This window comes from Haematobia irritans, chromosome 1, assembly GCF_050003625.1.
Source record: "Haematobia irritans isolate KBUSLIRL chromosome 1, ASM5000362v1, whole genome shotgun sequence".
NCBI classification, from domain to species: Eukaryota; Metazoa; Arthropoda; class Insecta; order Diptera; family Muscidae; genus Haematobia; species Haematobia irritans.
This window is the reverse complement of record NC_134397.1, coordinates 8,527,124-8,548,750: the sequence shown is the minus strand read 5'-3', so window position 1 is coordinate 8,548,750 and position 21,627 is coordinate 8,527,124. Positions and strand designations below refer to the sequence as shown.

The 21,627-nt window shown below is 34.9% G+C and overlaps 1 protein-coding gene across 2 annotated transcripts in view; it reads left to right on the top strand.

The window, feature by feature from the left end:
* Positions 1 to 2,533: 2,533 nt before the first annotated feature.
* LOC142220175 (homeobox protein prospero-like) overlaps positions 2,534 to 21,627 on the top strand; it is a 163,977-nt gene continuing 144,883 nt past the window's right edge. For both annotated transcript variants that reach the window (XM_075289162.1, XM_075289160.1), the window contains exon 1: positions 2,534 to 2,584. The gene's annotated coding sequence lies outside the window, so the exon portion shown is untranslated. The remainder of the gene's footprint in view (positions 2,585 to 21,627) is intronic.

Genomic DNA, 21,627 nt, shown 5'->3' with positions numbered 1-21,627 from the left:
CATACATGTGCTTACTCTATGCCACAACCATAGCACACACAACAACACCTTTACATTCTCTACTCCCCTCCATCTCATATTCACTGTTATGCTCTCAATGCTAATATGAGCGAAGAAGGCTAGTCGTAGTACAACTACCACTCTACAGCCATTACCATCAATACAATACAGCCAGCACCTACGCATTGCCAATGAAAACAAACAAATGGGGAAAAAAATAAAGACAGAAAAAAGAGGATATAACATTATGAGAATTTGTTTGTATTGTTATATGCATTTTTTGCGGAATCCTCTTTGTTTTTGTTTTATTTTATGTTGTGCTTTTTACTGATGTGATGTGTGAAACATCAATGGTCGAAGAGAGTAAACCCAACTATAATGAAAGAGATGGAGGGAGCAAACATCAAATAAAAAAAGAGAAAATACAAGCCTGAGAATAGGCTCCAATGGTGTGTAGTGTTGCGGGGCCAATAAGACTAAGTAAACGATGAGTGCATGTGTGAATAACCTAAGGTTTACACAAGAGAACCAGCAGTACTAATAAAGATGATACTGCCCTCCATATACTGGGCCATGTTGGTGTAGTATATTTGCCACTGTCATGGTGGCCCAACAGTTTAAGCAGCTCCAGTCTAAGATGAAGAAGAATGCGGCGCTTATAGTTCTTCTTCTATATCCACTACAGCGGGCATCTACTCTCAAGTAGTTGCCCAGGAGATGTTCAAAGACGATAACTTCGACTTTTAGAGAAAGAACCATATACGATTCAAAAAATGTTTAAGGGTAAAATATCGAAAAATGGTATTGGTGAAATAAAAAATCACAAAACATAAAAACAAAAATATGAAAATTCATTAAAAAAAAAAAGAAAAACTGTAAAAGACTAAAAAGAACTGAAAAATATAAACATTTTCATTAAAAGATTTTGAAAAATAATTAAATTGTCAGATACTCTGTGACAAAAAAAAAAAGAATTAATTGAAAAATTATTGATTTTTTTATAGTTTTTATTTAAATTCCAATTAAATAACACGATCTACACAAACCACTATTATGAACATTTTAACAGGCAATATACCTCTGAATGGGGAATCTCACAGAAGCGATGGAATTTCGTTTTGTCTTAAAATTTTTCTATTCCTAATGATATTGATTGGAAAATTATTCGTACTTTAATGAACCAGTACCAGATGAAGTTAGAATTTATTCCTAATAAGTTCATTTTAGAAATTATTCATATTTTAGCTGTATTTTAATTAAAAATCGATTTTAAATCAATGTCAGGTGTTCTTGTATTGAAGGTAATGAGTACAAAGTAACTGTAAAACAAGCGTATTTTGCTTAACTTTAACCGTCAGAAAATAGATTTTGGGATTATTATAGAAACTCTTAGATTAGGAAGATTTTATCCTCTTAGTTCTATTGACTTTTGAGAGGCTGAAGTCTCAGGGAAAAAATCTACGATGTTTTGATCCTAATTCATGAAGATGTATATAACAATTTAGGGCTTATCTCCATATAAATCGATAGTTTGACTTTGCTTCTGGAACATCTTTTGGCGATCTAATTACGCCATTTTTAGATAAGAAACCCATATTGGCTTCTATCTAGAATATTATAAATTCTATAAAATTTTGAATCCAGTGTTCTTTTCAACTCATAATTTTTTGAATATAATTTTATTTATTATTATATATTTTAATTGATATCTAAATTTAACTTCTCAATCTTCTTGATTTCCAATTTATTTGTTTTTTAGAATATAAAGACCACAGATCTTGACTCATAAATGTACCTATAAACCGAAGCCAATTCATGATCTGGGGCTAAAAAAGGATATCTTGACATAGGTGCTTCTGAGGGAATCTAGCCTTTGTAGTCGTGTTGTTTACTCTTTGCAAAATGTAGGTCATAATTTTTTTTTTCTGAAGTTCAATATATTTCAATTTGTGTTTGTTCTTTGAAAAGGGACGGATTCTAACGAAATTAAAAAGGTTTAATCTAAACTTTCTACCGTATTCTGTTTTTTACCACTTTACAACCCACGACAGTTTTGCTTTTCAAAGCATTCGTTTATTTTTGTTACAAGATATTAAATACTGGCCTTTCTTTTATTTCAAAGTAAGAAAATCTAATATACAAAAAACCGTTGCCTATTTTTAGGCTGGTAAAAAAATGTACATAGACCATCTGGTTTATTATTAAGAGGCGTGTATAAATTCTTTTGTAATATTCTTCTCATTAGTTTCACTTCTTATAGTAAAATAGATTTCATGTTACAGAAAAGATTAGTAAAAAAACTTAAATTAGGGGCGTTCTGAGAGTTTGACACTATACACTGATAAACACATAATAATCATATTTCATAATGTTTTTTTTGGATTATGTTTTTTTTTTATTAAATTTCCTTATGGTTTCACTTAGAATTGTTTAGTTTTCCTTTATTAGTATTAAGCAAAATTACAAATTTTAAACAAACAATACTAATCACCATGTTTTGGTACTTCTCTCTTTTACAAACAAATTTCATTGCAGGTTACACCATAACGAGAAGTTATCCAATGAGAAAGCCGCTTAAATTTTGGTAAGTAGAAAACGAAAATTAAAAAAAGAAATTAAAAGTATATATTAAATCTAAAAACCGCTATTTATTTCATAAGAAATATTAGGGGAGATTAAAATTATTGATAGATTGCAAAGAGAATTTAATAAAAAAAAAATCCATTAAATTTAACCCCAAAAGATTAAAAAATTAGAGAAAATCTTAGACTCTCTTTAGTATTAAAATAAATTTAGAAATATCAAGTAAAAAACCTATAAGAATCATAGAGTCATGATCTTATATATAAAGGAATAAATATATATAAAATAATTTATATATTAGCAATATATATTGTAGTGACATTTTAGATCCCGACAAAAAGACAAAAATGCCATTAAAAAGCAGGAACAAACCATTTAATAAACTCTTCAGATTTTTCTCATATATAAAAAAAACTTTGCCAAAAAATAATACAATTTTGCTTGTATTGAAAATATTCCCTTTAATATGGCCACTTGAAGAAAGTGACTTTTTTCTCGTCATCTTTATTAGGCCTTGTGTCCCTATCTCTAGCAGCTTCATGTTCATTTTAAATGAAATCCCCATTCCTCTAGAAATCTTACATAATTCTTAGATATTAAAAATCTCAAAACTTCTCCTAAGCACAAATCCTTATGGCATATACAAAACACCCATCCAAGCAAATAAAGAGGAAATACAGAGGAGCAGAAGTTGTTTTGAAGAGGAAAAAAAAAGAAAATTTTGCGAACATTTGCAAGAACCTAAGAGATGTAGGAAAAGTTCATAAATGTTTATGACTAAGTTTTATGGTACATAGTAAGCTGGTAATACACTCGTGTAAAAATGTCAATTGAAAATAAAAAAAAACACAAAAACACAAAAAGAACGCAAAAAGCTACCTTTGAAAATTAAAAAAAAAAACAGAATGTGTCCATAAAAATTATTATAGCAAAAAATATTCGGCCAAAACAAAATTTGTAATGAAAAAAATATATGAAAACAGAGGAAGCACGCTCAAAATAAACCCAGCCAACTGCAATCAAATCTATGATTTGACGGTGGCAAAGGAAAAGAGATATGTTTGTACGAATTTATTTCGGCATAAGCCGGCTATCATGTAAAACCTCGGAAGCTTCAAGTGTGATTCATTGTTGGGTTTAATGAACTGCCTGAATTTATTCTGATAATTGATTGATAGTTTTGCTGCAAGTAGAGGATGCTGATGAGGAATGTGGTAATTCCGCAACGTGCATCCATCCAACCATATTGCAGTCTATAGGGCTTTGCCCAAATAAATTTGACAAACATTTTTTTCCTCCGTTGGTTAAGCTACACTTGTATTGACTGCATGGTTTTTAGCTGAAATCAGAAACAACAACAATGATTAAAGAATAAAACCAACAATAACAAAACAAAACGATTTTTTTGATTTTAATATTTTTCTAGTTTTCCTATTTGTTTTCTTTTTTTTTAATTTTTATGATTTTAACTTTTTTTAACGAATGTGTCCATAAAAAATCTTTTGTCAACCTGCTCCTATATTACAGCAACAAATACTTGGCCAAAACAAAATTTGAGACAACAGATTTTTTTTTTATTTTAATATTTTTTTAGTTTTTATTTTTTGTTTTATTTTTTGTTCACTTTTTTTTTTCAAACCACACGAATGGTTCCATAAAAATTTAGTTAAACTGTTCCCATACGACAGCAAACAATATTTTACCAAAACAAAATTTTGGACAAATAAATGTATATTTTTTTAAATTTTTTTTTTTTAATTTCATTTTTTTTTTTTTAATTTTTCACATATTTTGTTTTTTTTATTATTTTGCATTTCATGAAAATAATGTTTCCGGCCATTTCTGTACAAACTAAATATTTCTTTTCAATCCTCATAAATTTTCGGGTGTTCTTCCACTACACTATCACAATAAAAAAAACTACAAGATTTTCATTGAAATGCAATAGTAGGCCGTATGAGGGTGTTTGTGTATGTCTTCTCATATATTTATGTGTACTTTGAGAATTTGTGTTGTTGTTATTGCTTCTTTTTCTGCTGCTCGTCTCATATGTTAAAGGAAACGGAAATTTCTACAAGTATTGCCAACAAAGTATGCAGAATATACCCTTTCCCCGAAAACAAGGCATAGAATAGGGACGTAAAAAAACACCCAACATGAAGGATGGCAACACAAACTGAGAGAAGAAGAAAAAAACAACAAGAAAACAAACAGCGTACAAGAGAAAATAAGGACTACAAGTAGTTGTAATTATTTTCAGCTTAAATGACAAAAATGCAAGGAAACAAGTCTTAAGCATTATTTTCCCATGAGCAAGCAAGTGTTTGGCCTCGAAGAGATTTTTATGGGGTAGGGATATTACCTCTATTGTTGGTATAGTTATTTTTGTTTTCTTTATTATGTTGGCACAAAAAAATATACATTAGAAGGATAAGAAGGATGCTGTAGGTTATGATTATACTAGGATATGAAAATGTGGAGGTATGTTGAGAAAGTTTGTTGCATTGGAGAAAACTCGTATTTTTCTTTAGAATAGAATAGAAAATTTTTATATGAAATTGAGTGTTTTTTTAATATCCATTTAACATCGCTTACATATTCACATTTTATTTGTTTTACAAACTATGTGTAAAGGATTTTTTTTTTTTTAATTCTAGAAATCGAAGAATTTTCTAACGATCGATAATTAAACCTAATAATTTAGGCAAATATCAGTTTTTCATGTAATTGATCAAAAAACCAATATCCTTCTATTGTTGCTAAAATTTTAATTTTATTTTTCCATAATTCCAACTAAATATTATGTTATTTTACATGTGAAAAGAAATTTGCAAAGCGAAAAATCTAAAAAAAAAAATCCATAATCCTTTCTTTTTGCCACATAGTTGGTAAATTAAAGGAAGAGAAGTCCTTTGAAATATCCTTGAACACAAAAAAAGTGTTATGTTATTTGTTGCTGTAAAGCGGCCAAGTGTGTTTGGTTATCCTTACAACTCTTTAATGCACTTGGATTGCTACTTTGCTGGTTTGTTGTTGTATGTAGTAAGTTTCTATTAACTCATATTAAGAATTAACATGGACTATGGACCATGACTTAGGGGGAGAAAATAATGTTGCTTATAAGTATATATAAATATATATATTAAAAAAAAAAATAAGAAGAAAGGAAACATGAGTAATAGAGTGGATTAAAACAAATGTTAATTTTATGAGCTACAAATAGTTGAAGAGACAAACGGTCGGACAGACGGACAAAATATAATATTTTTCCAAAACAAATATAAATTAATAATTAATAATAACTTAATATTGGAGAAATCAAATATCATAATAATATTAGGTGAGGTTAGATATAGTTACAGTCCGATATTTTATGATTGGCGTTGCTATAATTGTTTCATCAAAAACCGCTAGATTGTCCCCCCTATGGGAGTATTTTAATAAGTAGAAGATACCAATTCATGATTTCTGCTATAATTCTCAATTTGATGGATCAGCATTTTAAGACGCCGTTCATCAGTTCATCCGTACAATTAAAAAATTTTGATATACAAATTTTGTCCTTCCTTTAACGATTTTTGTATTGAGTCTGAGCCAAAGATGCTGCTTCATTAAATTAAGGTCATGTTTTAGGGAGTTATCTAGCCTTAAATCTAGGCTCTATAAAATTAAAATTGAGCAACAGATTTCATTTATCGAATTTTTATTATTTTGTTTTGATATACATTTTCTTTATTAGAAACCAGTAACGAAAGTCTAAAGTCGGGCGGGGCCGACTATATTATACCCTGCACCACTTTGTAGATCTAAATTTTCGATACCATATCACATCCGTCAAATGTGTTGGGGGCTATATATAAAGGTTTGTCCCAAATACATACATTTAAATATCACTCGATCTGGAAGAATTTGATAGACTTCTACAAAATCTATAGACTCAAAATTTAAGTCGGCTTATGCACTAGGGTGGAACACAATGTTAGTAAAAAAATATGGGAAACGTTTAAATCTGAAGCAATTTTAAGGAAACTTCGCAAAAGTTTATTTATGATTTATCGCTCGATACGTATGTATTAGAAGTTTAGGAAAATTAGAGTCATTTTTACAACTTTTCGACTAAGCAGTGGCGATTTTACAAGGAAAATGTTGGTATTTTGACCATTTTTGTCGAAATCAGAAAAACACATATATGGGAGCTATATCTAAATCTGAACCGATTTCAACCAAATTTGGCACGCATAGCAACAATGCTAATTCTACTCCCTGTGCAAAATTTCAACTAAATCGGAGTTAAAAATTGGCATCTGTGGTCATACGAGTGTAAATCGGGCGAAATCTATATATGGGAGCTATATCTAAATCTGAATCGATTTCAACCAAATTTAGCACGCATAGCTACAATGCTAATTCTGCTCCCTGTGCAAAATTTCATCTAAATCGCACCAAAAAATTGGTCTCTGTCATATGAGTGTAAATCGGCCGAAAGCTATATATTGGAGCTATATCTAAATCTGAACCGATTTCAACCAAATTTTGCACGCATAGCAACAATGCTAATTTTACTCTGTGTGCAAAATTTCAACTAAATCGGAGCAAAAAATTAGCCTCTGTGGTCATATGAGTGTAAATCGGGCGAAAGCTATATATGGGAGCTATATCTAAATCTGAATCGATTTCAACCAAATTTGGCATGCATAGCAACAATGCTAATTCTACTCCCTGTGCAAAATTTCAACCAAATCGGGGTAAAACTCTGGCTTCTGGGACCGTATTAGTCCATATCGGGCGAAAGATATATATGGGAGCTATATCTAAATCTGAACCGATTTCAATAAGACTTGGCACACTTGACTATAGTCTTAATTGTTCTTCTTGTGCAAAATTGTAAGTAAATTAGGTTAAAACTCTGGCTTCTTGGGCCATATAAGTCCATATCGGGCGAAATATATATATGGGAGCTATATCTAAATCTGAACCGATTTCTTCCAAAATCAATAGGGATCTATTCTGAGCCAAAACACATATTTGTGCCAAATTTGAAGTCGATTGGACTAAAACTGCGACCTAGACTTTGATTACAAAAATGTGTTCACGGACAGATGGACAGACGGACAGACGGACATCGCTATATCGACTCAGGAGCCCACCCTTAGCATTTTTGCCAAAGACACCATGTGTCTATCTCGTCTCCTTCTTGGTGTTGCAAACATATGCTCTAACTTATAATACCCTGTTCCACAGTGTGGAGCAGGGTATAAAAAATTATGAGACGCAAAATCGCCAAAATAAATATTAGTCTATATCTGAAGCTTTCACTTTCTCAGTTACTTTAAAGCTTATTTCTTCAAATCAAAACTGCCTTTCTTTACATTAAACAAAATTTGCCTTACTTCAAAGACATATGATTTTAACGGAGTGACGCAGATTTCAAAGATTCGTATCCTAAATTTTTAAATCAAAGATTATAAACTGACTTTTAATTATAATTCCTAATTTGAAAGAAATTTTTCCTTAATATTTAGTAAATTGCATGATCTAAAATGTAGGTAGCATAATCTTTCATATAAGGCCAATATTTTGTTCAGTTCTGTGTCCAACTTTTCGAGACATATACCCGATATTGGCTACACCATAATTTATGGTCGAGGACATAATCGATAGTGCATCTTATTAATGTGATCGATTATATAGTTATCGATTTTTTACCTATCGCCGACAAGTCTTAGCTTTTGTCCACACGGTGCCTAATGAGCATAACCAAAATTACCTCCACGTAATCACATTATATTTTCCTTTCCTTAATCTTGCACTAATTTCTCGCCGTGGATGGAATATTGCATTTGCTTTGATAATTTTTGTTTCGCTCCACCCTAATACTGCCACATATATGTGTAACCATTTGTTCTCATATATATGTGTGATGTTTTGTTTTTGTAAATACATCATAGTATATTACTCTCTTTATGTTGTTGGTTCTTTAAGTAAGTGCACCTAAGGCCACTTGTGAAAAAATGCAAATTAAAGTTGACTTACAGGCTCATATAGTAGACGTTAATACAGTGTACTCAAGAGACCTCCATCATAAACATTCTTGCACTTCATGCAATATTCACCATCTCTCCCCACTCTCTAACCAACCAAAATAAAATTATGTATGTTGTTTTTGCTTTCTTGTGAATAACTTAGGCAAACTGCCAGGGCCAATCTGGTCTTTCTCTCTCTCACACACACATAACAAGGACTTGTATTTAGCTTTAAATGCACGATTGCATTTTAACGGTGGAGGAGAGTGATATGAAGAGAAAGAAGTTTATGAAACAAGTTTTTTTTTGTTTGCATCTACTTTTCTAGTTAATTTTCTTCAAGTTGTAGATATTGCATTCTCAGGAACTAAGAATGAGTGTGGGGTTAGTGTAGGTGATTTCGTATTTTGTTTTCTCTCTTATTCCTCTGAGCATAAGTGAATGACCAAGTATGTGTGTTTTCATAAGAAACATATAGATGCTCTAACTTTAAGGAAGCTTGTTAAGTGTTGTATGTTAAAGTTTTTTGCTTTTCCTTATGCTGCAAATTTTGTTGTTTCTTTTTCTAAAAGTCATTACAATCCTTGTCAGGAAAAAAGTTTATTTTTAATAGAAACCTTCTTTTAAAGGAGGATGTTAAGCAACCCGAGAATATTCTTAATATTGAGAGAGAGAAAGAGAAAATTGAATAAAGTTGTTAACATGTTTTAATTAATTTCATCTTCTGTTTTTGAAAGTAAGTTTTCACAGAGTTTTTGGATGTTCATAGAAAATGTACTGAATAAACAAAAAAGTTGCTTGCTAAAAGAAACTAAGCTTGATAAAAAAAAATAACCTGAGAATGAGTACTTGGCCCTAATGGGGTTAAGAAAAAAATTAGTAGGTTAGGATTTTATGTATGGTGTATTCTGTAGAACTTCGATTAAAACTATAAATTTATATTTTTCCTTAATTTTGAACAATTAAAGGTTAACTAACACGAAGTGTTGCCATGTTTGCATTATTATATCTTTAAATTTACATATAACTGATATCTGCACAAGGAGAAAGAATATGCTCATCTCAAACCTGCTTCACGAACATAATTCCTTTTTCAAGGGGAAATGTTTACCATGCTATTATCTCACAAGAAATTATCTATCTAAGATTTGACGAGAAAATAACACTATTGCATGGAATATTCCATGTCCCCCTTGAAGAAGTAACATTACGATTTTGAACAGAGAATGAAGCCGACCCATTTTTGTCGGCGGCGGCTGACATTAAATTTTTGCATCCGGCGGCGGCGGCTTGACGGCTAAGCCGATATAAAAAAGTCTCTTCGGCGGCGGACAATTATCCATTATAAAATCAATTTGAAGTTATTCGAACGGTAATGAGATTAGTTGTACAACCAATCTTACAATAAAATTTACATTTCATTCAAATTTTCTGATGTAAATTTTTGCAAAATTATTATAACACTTTGAAATAGATTGATTGGGGGTGAAAGGCTCAAAATTTTGACTAAAATTACTACAATTATTAATAAAGTTATTTGATTTAAACTAATCTTCTTGATTAATTGGCGGCTAAATTTGAGTCGAGATGAGCCGACATATTCGGCGGCGGCGTCGACTGGCAAAACATGGCCGGCGGCGACTGAAATCGGCGGCACGACTCGGCAGCTTCATTCCTTGATCTTGAAACATGTTTGAGGTGACCATATTCTTTCTCTGTGTGTTCCTAATATTTGGTTTTTGTAGCTTATTATATTGTATGCCAATCATCAAAAGCTTTATGCCCATATTCATAATAATTTACTGACAGTTTATGGAAGGAATTCATATGGTAATAGTAAGATTAAAGTTCACTTTAACTTTTATGAATATGGGGGTTAGACTCTATGTTCATTTCGAAAGAAAATTTTTCGTTAAAGACTTCAAGTAGAAATTTATTATTCTTTAATATTTAGCTTGAAAATCACAACCAGCAATTTTTATCATGACGGCTGAAAATATCCCTAAAAGGATGTCACATATGTCCTTCTCAACTGCGATACTGGTATGGAAATAGAATCGGTCTTCCTTCATTGTTGTGAGAAAATTTTTCCTATCACAGATTACTGTGTGATATATGTGTGCAGTGTAGCTGATATGTAATACACCTTTGTTTAGATCAAAATATTTCGAAAATAACATTATATTTTAGAATCAGTTTAGATTTATTCAAATTAGCACGTATTATGGCCTTCAAGCGGCAGACAAAGACATCACACGCTGCAGGAAAATTTATATATTTTTACCCATTCCCGGTGAAGTGTCGTCGCGAGATGACCGACAATTTGGTAGTTTTTAGTGACTATCTTTCTGTCCAAATGCTCCAGATTTTCGAGGCTATTGTTCAGTATAAATGAAGTTCAATTTGGAATGACTTCTCAACGTAGAAAATTAAATTCTGTATCTGACGAGTTTCTATCTTTTCTTGTGCAACAGTCACCTCTTGAACTTTTTGGAACCCAAATGGCTTTAGCTCAAATCCGGCGTGGATTCAATCAAATCATTTCATTTTTATACCCTCCACCATAGGATGGGGGTATATTAACTTTGTCATTCCGTTTGTAACACATCGAAATATTGCTCTAAAACCCCATAAAGTATATATTCTGGGTCGTGGTGAAATTCTGAGTCGATCTGAGCATGTCCGTCCGTCCGTCCGTCTGTTGAAATAACGCTAACTTCCGAACGAAACAAGCTATCGACTTGAAACTTGGCACAAGTAGTTGTTATTGATGTAGGTCAGATGGTATTGCAACTGGGCCATATCGGTCCACTTTTACGTATAGCCCCCATATAAACGGACCCCCAAATTTGGCTTGCGATTGCTCTAAGAGAAGCAAATTTCATCCGATCCGGCTGAAATTTGGTACATGGTGTTAGTATATGATCTCTAACAACCATGCAAAAATTGGTCCATATCGGTCCACTTTAACGTATAGTCCCCATATAAACGGACCCCCAAATTTGGCTTGCGATTGCTCTAAAAGAAGCAAATTTCATCCGATCAGGCTGAAATTTGGTACATGGTGTAAGTATATGATCTCTAACAACCATGCAAAAATTGGTCCATATCGGTCCACTTTAACGTATAGTCCCCATATAAACGGACCCCCAAATTTAACTTGCGATTGCTCTAAGAGAAGCACATTGCATCCGATCCGGCTGAAATTTGGTACATGGTGTTAGTATGTGGTCTCTAACAACCATGCAAAAATTGGTCCACATATGTCCATAATTATATATAGCCCCCATATAAACCGTTCCCCAGATTTGATCTCCGGAGCCTCTTGGAGGAGCAAAATTCATCCGATCCGGTTGAAATTTGCAACGTGGTGTTAGTATAAGGCCGCTAATAACCATGCCAAAATTGGTCCATATAGGTCTATAGTTATATATAGCCGATCCCCAATCACACAAAAATTGGTCCATATCGGTTCATAATCATGGTTGCCAAAAATAATCTACCAAAATTTTATTTTTATAGAAAACATTGTCAAAATGTTATTTCTATACAAAATTTTGTCAAAATTTTATTTCTATAGAAAATTTTGTCAAAATTTTATTTCTATAGAAAATTTTGTTAAAATTTTACTTCTATAGAAAATGTTGTCAACATTTTATTTGTATAGAAAATTTTGTCAAAATTTTTTTTCTATAGAAAATTTTCCCAAAATTTTATTTCTATAGAAATTTTATCAAAATGTTATTTCTATAGAAAATTTATTTCTATAAAATTTTTTTCCAAATTTTACTTCTATAGAAAATGTTGTAAAAATTTTATTTTGTCAAAATTTTATTTCTATAGAAACTTTAAACTTAATTATATACGCATTTAATAGGCCTTTTCTAGTTTAATATATACCACGTATGGACTATGTGGTATATATTACGGTATTAGGAAGTTTTAAGATACCTTGCCATCGGCTTCAGTAGAAGTTTCTACGCAATTCATGGTGGAGGGTACATAAGCTTCCGCCTGGCCGAACTTACGGCCGTATATACTTGTTTTTTTGATCATTTCTAAAGTTTACCAAAAGCTATTTTTACTTTTTAAAATTTGAAATTTGACCTAGCTAATAAGTTGATTAGCAAACATATCAAAAGTTAGGTTAGGTTAGTTATATTGTCAGGCCGATATTTAAGGCTCACTTAGATTACTCAGTCCATTGTGAGTAGACAGTGGTGAACTTCTCTCTTATCACTGAGTGCTGCCCGATTCCATGTTAAGCTCAATGACAAAGGGCCTACTTTTTATAGCCGAATCCATGCGACGTCCCACATTGTGGTAACCACTTACAGAAGCTTTGAAACACTCAGAAATGCCACCAGCATTACTGAGAGGGAATAATCCACCGCTGGGAAACTTTTCGGTGTTCGGTCGAAACTTTGGCTCCCTTTGCACGATTCCATATTTAGCTCAATGACAAGGACCTCCTACATCAAAAGTTGAAATTGACTTTTTAAAATATGAGAAAACTCGTATACGATTTTTTAAAGTTTGTAAAATTCAGATGATAGATCGATTAGAACCTAAATTGAAAACCACCAAAGTCTATTAGTAATAAACGAAGGCTACCAAAAGATATCAGATTAGATACATCAGAAGTCGATTAGTCCAATTGTAAGTTTGACTTGGATTTTATTTTAACAAACCGACGAAGTTTTTTCATTTAATCGTTTAATCCATAAATCCGCGTTTTGGATCTATGTATTAAATGACTCGGTTTTAAAATTTTTTTTAAATGGATTATATTTTCTTAATGACATATATTTCAGGCATACATATCTTTTCCAAGTACATTTTATGGTGAGGGAGTTACAATTTCCAAGCTAGGCTAAGCCACCAAGTTCTTTTAATCACCATACAATAACATAAAAAATCATATGAGTATAAAGATTACGGCTGAATGAAATTCAATAGACGCTTATCAAGCAAACAACATCGCTTTATTCATCATGCCATGGCATCGCATGGAACATTGTAATACCTGTTGTTATGGTTGTTGGTAAACAAAAATCCAACCATCCTCAACAACATTATCAACAGAGCAATAGCCACTTGCTGGTCTATTGAGTCTTTCAATGCAGACTTTCCTGCATCCGGTTAATATGTCGTTGGTCACCAGAATTAAAAAAAAACCAACAAGTGTTCCAATAGCTTGTGAGCACATATTTCTGAATATAAAAATGGCCCGAGCATATGGACGGACACCAAGTGTAGTTATAAGAGTGTATTTGTATGTATTAGAGGATAGTAATTTATGATTGGGGGAGTGGTAGGCGGTAAATTAAGTCTAATTTCTTTCCATCCATTCGATACTGCCGCCATCATTACACGGTATAAAGCAAGCAATTCAACTATAAGCATACGAATATATCGCAACAGAGAAAAAAAAGATTACCACCCAACAAAAGGCAAAAAATAAAACTGCTAAAGCTACAATGCCTAGAACCTCAAACTCAATGTTCGCTTATGTATCTAATGGATACATGGTCGATCTCAATTCGAAATAAATTATACTTGATTATCATTTGTTATTGTCACTGGCTGGCTGGTTGGCTGTATGGCGTTGTCGATGTCGTAGCTGTAGTTTTAGTTACTTCCGCTCATAGTTACAGAACAACAACAAGACCAAAGCTTATTCTACAAGTCATTTGCTAACTTAATTTCTCCACCATTTGCTAGAATGTCCGGAGTAGAGATATTAGCAAAAAAAAAAAACTCATTTATATACACACACACACTTTTGGTCAATTCAACGTGACACTATCGTAAGGTACCCCCTAAACAACGACTATAAAAATGTGATGAACTGATATTGGTGGATGCCATAAATGATAGAACAATGGGTTCAATTTAAATAATTTTAGGAAAATATAGATTATGGAGCTAAGATTTAACTAATAAAAAACAATCCCATAAATATTCTTATTTTTATTATATTTATACCCACCACCATAGCATGGTTACGGGGGTATAATAAGTTTGTCATTCCGTGTGTAACACATCGAAATATCGATTTCCGACTATATAAAGTATATATGATTATTTCAACCGTCGAACGGAACGGACGTGTTTTTTAATAGCGGATAAAATCATCGTAATAAGTACCTACTACGAATTTCAAGTGTGGTGGGATATTAGGCCACCATGCAGAGAAATTCAAAGACATCCACTGGGTTGCTAACTTCAGGGCCCAGTGGACGGATATCGACTGGAGTTATAAATTTGGGCAATGACCAAGAGTTAGGCCCAATTAGTCGACCTGTAGACGGGTCGACAGGTGGCGACAATTTGACAAGTCGGACCTTTTCCAAGGTAACGGCATCAAAAGGAGGTAATCCCTCACGAAAGAGATTCAAAGAACGCAGAAATGCTTTGTTTATCCTAAAGAAATTAGGATCAGTCGACCCAAGCACGTTGTCGGCTAAACAAAGCGATTCCTTAAAATGGGCTCAAGGAATTCTTGAGGCTGGAAAAAGGGAACGATCACCGGATGAGCTGCCATCCTCCAAAAGGGATCAACGATCGTTTGCCTCAGTTGCTAAAGACAGCCTTGTGATGGCTATCATAAATAAAGGAGCATTGGACGGTATGGTTCCAAAGCAAAAATGGGGGGAAATTGAGAATGCTTTGTCTGGCGTCTACTCACAGGTGCTGGAAAAGTTTCCCGGCCCAGATCCTCGACACCAAGAGGCTGGTTGGTATCAAGGACGATTTAAGCTAGTCGCATTTGAGGACCAGAGGTCTATAGAATGTTTTAAAGCTGCTCTGATACTAATTGGTGAAGTTTGGGAAGGAGCTGCTCTAGAGTTAATCGAGAAGAAAGACATACCGGCTAGACCAAGAGCACATGCGTGGATACCTGCAAACCCTCCTGACCCTGAATCTATTTTAAATAGACTGAAACAATGCAGTCCAGATCTTCCAACAGCTGATTGGAAGGTTGGCCGTTTGGATGAAGTGGATGGGCCAAGACGGCATGCAGTGTTTATATTGAACACTCAGTCTTTGCCACATCTAGCAAAGTCCCAGGGCCGTGTATGTTATGGCTTTCATTATATCCAAATGAAGGTGTATAAAAACGATCAGCTAAAGGATTCAGAAATGGACAAGCCTCTGTCTGAATCAGAAGTAAGCGGATCCTCTTGCGAAGTCGAGGGGGATACCAAGACATTTGAAGACATGGATAGATACCGTATGCGTGAGGAGGCTTCTACTGCCTCAGAACTCACCAAAGTTGAACCTATGGTTATTGCGAGAGTCACCGATATCTCTGAAGAGGACATTCTTGATGACTCGATTGAAACGGCTGATGTGACGGTTGTTGAAAATCTCGATGGTTCTACGGATCCTCCAGATAAATCTTCATCATTGTAAGGCTGCATGTGCTGCCTTAAAAGTTCTCCTGATGAAAGGGGACATAGACATAGTTCTTATTCAAGAACCATATGTTTATAGAAACAAAATATGTGAATTAAGTACTCCGGGGTTCAAACTATTGCAGTATACTGGTAATGATGTAAATCGAGCCTGTATAATTGCTAAAAATGAGCTCAACTTGTTTCTGCTTCCTTCAATGTGCAATACAGACACTGTCGTTGCAAGTTTAGAAATAGCCAAATGCAAATATTGGGTATCTTCGGTCTACATGGGACATGACAGGGAGATGCCTCCATATGCCGTTAAGACCTTAGTGGAGGAGTCACTGAAAACAAAGACGAAACTCATTATGGGATGCGATGCGAATGCACATCATAGTATATGGGGAAGTAGTGATACTAATGCAAGGGGAGAGTCGCTAATAGAGTTTATTTTGCGTACTAATCTGGTAGTTTGCAACAAGGGAGATGTCCCAACCTTTGTCACTAAAAACAGGCAAGAGGTTTTGGACATCACCTTGGCCTCGCAAGAACTGAATGAAATGATATCTGAGTGGCAGGTTTTAAGTGAACACAGCTTCTCAGATCATCGCTACATCAGTTTCAAATTTGATGTTCATATCACCAAGATCATATTTCCGCCAAATGTTAGGAAAGCTGACTGGAATAGGTATAGGGAATCGTTCAATATGATGATACCGGAAATAACAGAGACAAATATGAGAAATGTGCAAGATATCGAACACGCAGTGGAGCGGATTACTAAGGCCTTCAACATCTCACTGAAAGCTGCATGCCCTAGAGGAAAGCCAAGGGGGAAACATCGACCACCATGGTGGTCTACGGAAATAAGTAATATGAGGAAATCCTGCAGGAAGCTCTTTAACAAGGCAAAGTCCACAAGAGCCCCTGAGGACTGGGACGCTTACAAGAAGAATCTGAGAGGATACAAGCGAGAACTGAGAAAGGCTCAGCATAACTCTTGGAATGCTTACTGCAGCAGTATTGAGAATACGTCCGAGGCTTCCAGACTACGGAAGGTTCTAGCATCCACCAACTCCGCTCCAGGTTTCATTAAAACATCGGAGGGCAATTGGACAACGTCCAGTGAGGAGACGCTGGAGGTACTATTGGACACACATTTTCCTGGAAATCAGACGGTTGAACCATGTACTGGCGGTGCCACAGTTGCTCAGCGGTCGTTTCCTGTCGAGGACATTGTATCGGAAACTAGAATAAGATGGGCGCTAAATAGCTTTGGACCATTCAAATCCCCTGGACCTGATGGAATTACTCCGGCGGAGTTACAAGTTGTAACTGACAAAATTATCCCCTGGTTGTCGGTGATATATAAAGGATGTATCAACTTATCATATATCCCAGGAAAGTGGAGGGAAACAAAAGTCGTTTTCATACCTAAAGCGGGAAAAGCCTCTCACTCGAGGGCGAAGGATTTCCGACCAATCAGTTTATCCTCATTCCTACTTAAGACTCTGGAGAGGATGATAGATATTTATCTTAGAACTAGCATCGATTCAAGTTTGTTCTCGAAACGACAGCATGCATACTCGAAGGGCAGGTCTACTGAGACCGCACTACATGAACTAGTCAGCTTTATTGAAAGCTCACTATCTGTCAACGAATACACAATCGTGGCGTTTCTAGACATCGAAGGGGCGTTCAATAATGTCCATCCGAGCTCGATATTAAATGGACTGACAACTCTGAATGTTGATCCATGTATACTCAGGCTGTTAGACGAACTGCTAATGAAGAGACGTATTTCAGCCACACTAGGACAAGCAAACATACAAAAGTATGTGAACAGAGGCACTCCCCAAGGAGGAGTTCTATCACCTCTTCTTTGGAATGTTGCTATAAATAGCCTTCTGGTTACTCTAGAAAAAGAAAGGATAAAAGTGGTGGCATACGCAGATGATGTAGCTCTGGCAGTCAGGGGACAATTCCCATCCACAATCAGAGATATTATTCAGAGGGCCCTCCGGATGACTGAACAATGGGCGAAAGACAATGGTCTTGGGGTAAATCCTGCAAAGACAGAATTAGTCATGAACTGCAAAGATCGCAAAACTCCCACGGTTAGGCCTATTTCCTTAGGGGGTATTGAAATTCCCTTTGGTGATTGTGCAAAATACCTTGGCGTTATTTTGGACAGGAAGCTGAACTTTAAGCTTAATATTGAAGAAAGGGCGAGGAAGGCAACTGTAGCTTTGTACTCGTGCAAAAAGGCAATAGGAAAAAAGTGGGGACTAAAACCAAAAATTGTGCATTGGCTATACACGGCAGTGGTTAGACCTATAATGCTATATGGTGTTGTAGTCTGGTGGCCGGCACTTCAGAAACCGACTGGTTTAGATAAAGTTCAGCGTATGGCGTGTTTGTGTATTTCAGGCGCATTCAGCAAGACAGGAACAAATTCCCTTAATGTCATGATGCATCTATTGCCTTTAGACATTTTGGCCAAACAGTCAGCTGCAACAACGGCTGTGCGGTTGCGCGAACTATCGCTGTGGTCGGAAAATGGTTACGGTCACAGTTCTGTCCTCAAAATAATGTCAGATGTGCCTAACGTAGTGGATTACACTTTGGCGAGTCCACTTTTCGACAAAAAGTTTGAGACTCTAATCCCCAACAGTGAGGCGTGGTGCACACATACCCCGGGGAATAAAGAATATATAGATTTCTACACTGATGGCTCCAAATTGGATGGACAAGTGGGTTTCGGAGTATATTCTAATGATCTGGAACTTCAAATAGCGAAAAGATTACCTAATCACTGTAGTGTTTTTCAGGCTGAAATATTAGCAATAAGAGAGGTGGCGAATTGGCTGAGAAGTAATGTTCCAAAAAATGTGGGCATTAATATATACTCAGACAGTCAACCTGCAATAAAATCCTTGGACTCTGTGTTCCTCAACTCGAAAACGGCCATCGATTGCCGCAAATCTCTCAATGAGATGGCTGAGCAGTACAATATTCACCTAATATGGGTGCCTGGCCATAGGAACATTCCGGGGAACTGCGAAGCGGATGAGTTGGCAAGGCTAGGGACTACCTTACATATTCCAGGGGAACTAGAATTTGTTGGTATGCCCCTAGCTACCTGCAAGCTCATGCTGCGTGAGAAGGCTGTTATGATGGCAAATGTTCGATGGGAGAATTGCAAGGGTTGTAACGACACCAAGCAAATATGGCCCCATTTCAACTTAAACCGCACACTAGATATGCTAATGTTCTCGAGACGTCAGGTATCACTCCTGATATCTGCTATAACGGGTCGCTGCCTGATAGGAGATTTTGCAAAAACTATTGGCGCGAAGTATAATGACTATTGTATGAGCTGTCATGATGCGGAGGAAAAAGAATCAATTAAACACCTCTTGTGTGAGTGTCCTGCATTTTGTGTAAAGCGCAAGCAACTTTTAGGAGCATATAGCTTCAGATTACTGGCGGATCTGGAAAGCGTTAACTTGAGCAGTCTGCTAATATTTTTGGAACAATCTGGTTGGTTCAACAAAGAAAAATAATCAAGAAGGTTCAGCGGTTAAAACTAGAAGTGCCCTTATGTAATAGGTACTTTTAGTTAATGTGGTATCACAATGGACTGAATAGTCTAAGTGAGCCTGAATCTTAATCGGGCTGCCACTTTAACCTAACCTAAAGTATATATATTCTTGATAAGGGAGAAATTCTAAGACGATATAACGATGTCCGTCTGTCCGTCTGTCTGTCTGTCTGTTGTAATCACGCTACAGTCTTCAATAATGAAGCAATCGTGCTGAAATTTTGCACAAACTCGTCTTTTGTCTGCAGGCAGGTCAAGTTCGAAGATGGGCTATATCGGTCCAGGTTTTGATATAGCCCCCATATAAACCGACCTCCCGATTTGGGGTCTTGGGATTATAGAAATCGTATTTTTTATCCAATTTGCCTGAAAATGGAAATCTAGAGGTATTGTAGGACCACAAATACGTGTGCCAAAAATTGTGAGTATCGGTCCATATTTTGGTATAGCCCCCATATAGACCGATCTCCCGATTTTACTTCTTGGGCTTATAGAAACCGCAGTTTTTATTCAATTAACCTGAAATTGGAAATCTAGAGGTATTGTAGGACCACAAATACGTGTGCCAAAAATTCTGAGTATCGGTCCATGTTATGGTATGGTCCCCATATAAAACGACCTCCCGATTTGGGGTCTTGGGCTTGTAGAAACCGTAGTTTTTATCCAATTTGTCTGAAATTGGAAATCTAGAGGTATTTTCGGGTCATAAAGAGGTGTGCCGAAAACGGTGAGTATCGGTCCGTATTTGCCTGAAATTGTAAATATTCTGGTATTTTAGGCTCACAAAAACGTGTATCGGATTAAGTTTTTATCGGTCAATTTGGTAATGCCTCCATATAGACCGACTTCACTTCTTGAGGGTGTAGAAGGCGCACTGATCATGAAAATTGCTTGAAACTCAATGTAAAATTTCCAGATTTTACTTCTACAGATTTAAGATTTCAAATCAAGACATTATTTTATAATTTTCTTGCACACTTACAAGAGATGTTAATGATTCCTCTAAAACTCAAACAAAAATAGTTCTTATAAATCCAGAATCTGATATAGTCCTCATAGGTGAAATCTTTAAATTTAACTTCGGGAAGTGTCCTCAAGCCCTCCAGAAATTTCAAAGGAAACCCTAATATTTGGTTCATGGTGGTGGGTATTTAAAATTCGGCCCGGCCGAACTTAGTGCTGTATATACTTGTTTTCAATTTTTTTAACGAATTTTGCTATGAAAGGTGGCGTATTTTTTATAAAAGAATAAAAATTTTGAAATAATAGAATTATGTAGTTCCTAATAAATCCGATAATCATTTTACATTCATTTTGTCAAGAATCAATCTTTGAAAGTAGATTTACCTACACAGAAATTTTTGTTTGCATATTTTCAGGCGTCACATGTCCGCTTTAACACTATGATTTGAGCAGGAAAAAGTACTCAAATTTATATTATTAGTTCGACTTTATGTTAAGGCACCACTCAAATGTGTAATTTTGAATGAATCCGGAAACGAAATTTACAAAAATGTTTTCAAGAAAAAATAATTTTTTAAAAAGTGGCACAACATAGCTAAACGGTGGCACAAAAATGAAAAAGTACGAAATTTAATGGCACAATAAAAATTGGTTCAAAAGTGTAAACGCTTGAATATCCTTGGAATTAACAGTTCTTGGGAGTCTCCGGAATATGTGGCGCATATTTTCAGGCGTCACATATTCGCTTGATAAGGTTTGAGAAAGAAAACGAGCTCAAATTTATAGTGTTGGACACATTAGCTCGATATTTTGTTAAGGCATCGATCAAATCCGTAATTTTGAATGGATACAGGGACAAAATATAGGAAACTGTTTATACCAGAAATTAATTAAATAAAAAGTGTCCCAACATGGGAAAAAGGTGGCACATAAATGGAAAAAATGAGTCATTTAATGATAAAACATAACACAAAATTGACTTATTTTTACTCAAATTTGCAAAATTTGATTTTTTTTTGACACCTTGACTTTTCAACTTTAAATTAGTCGT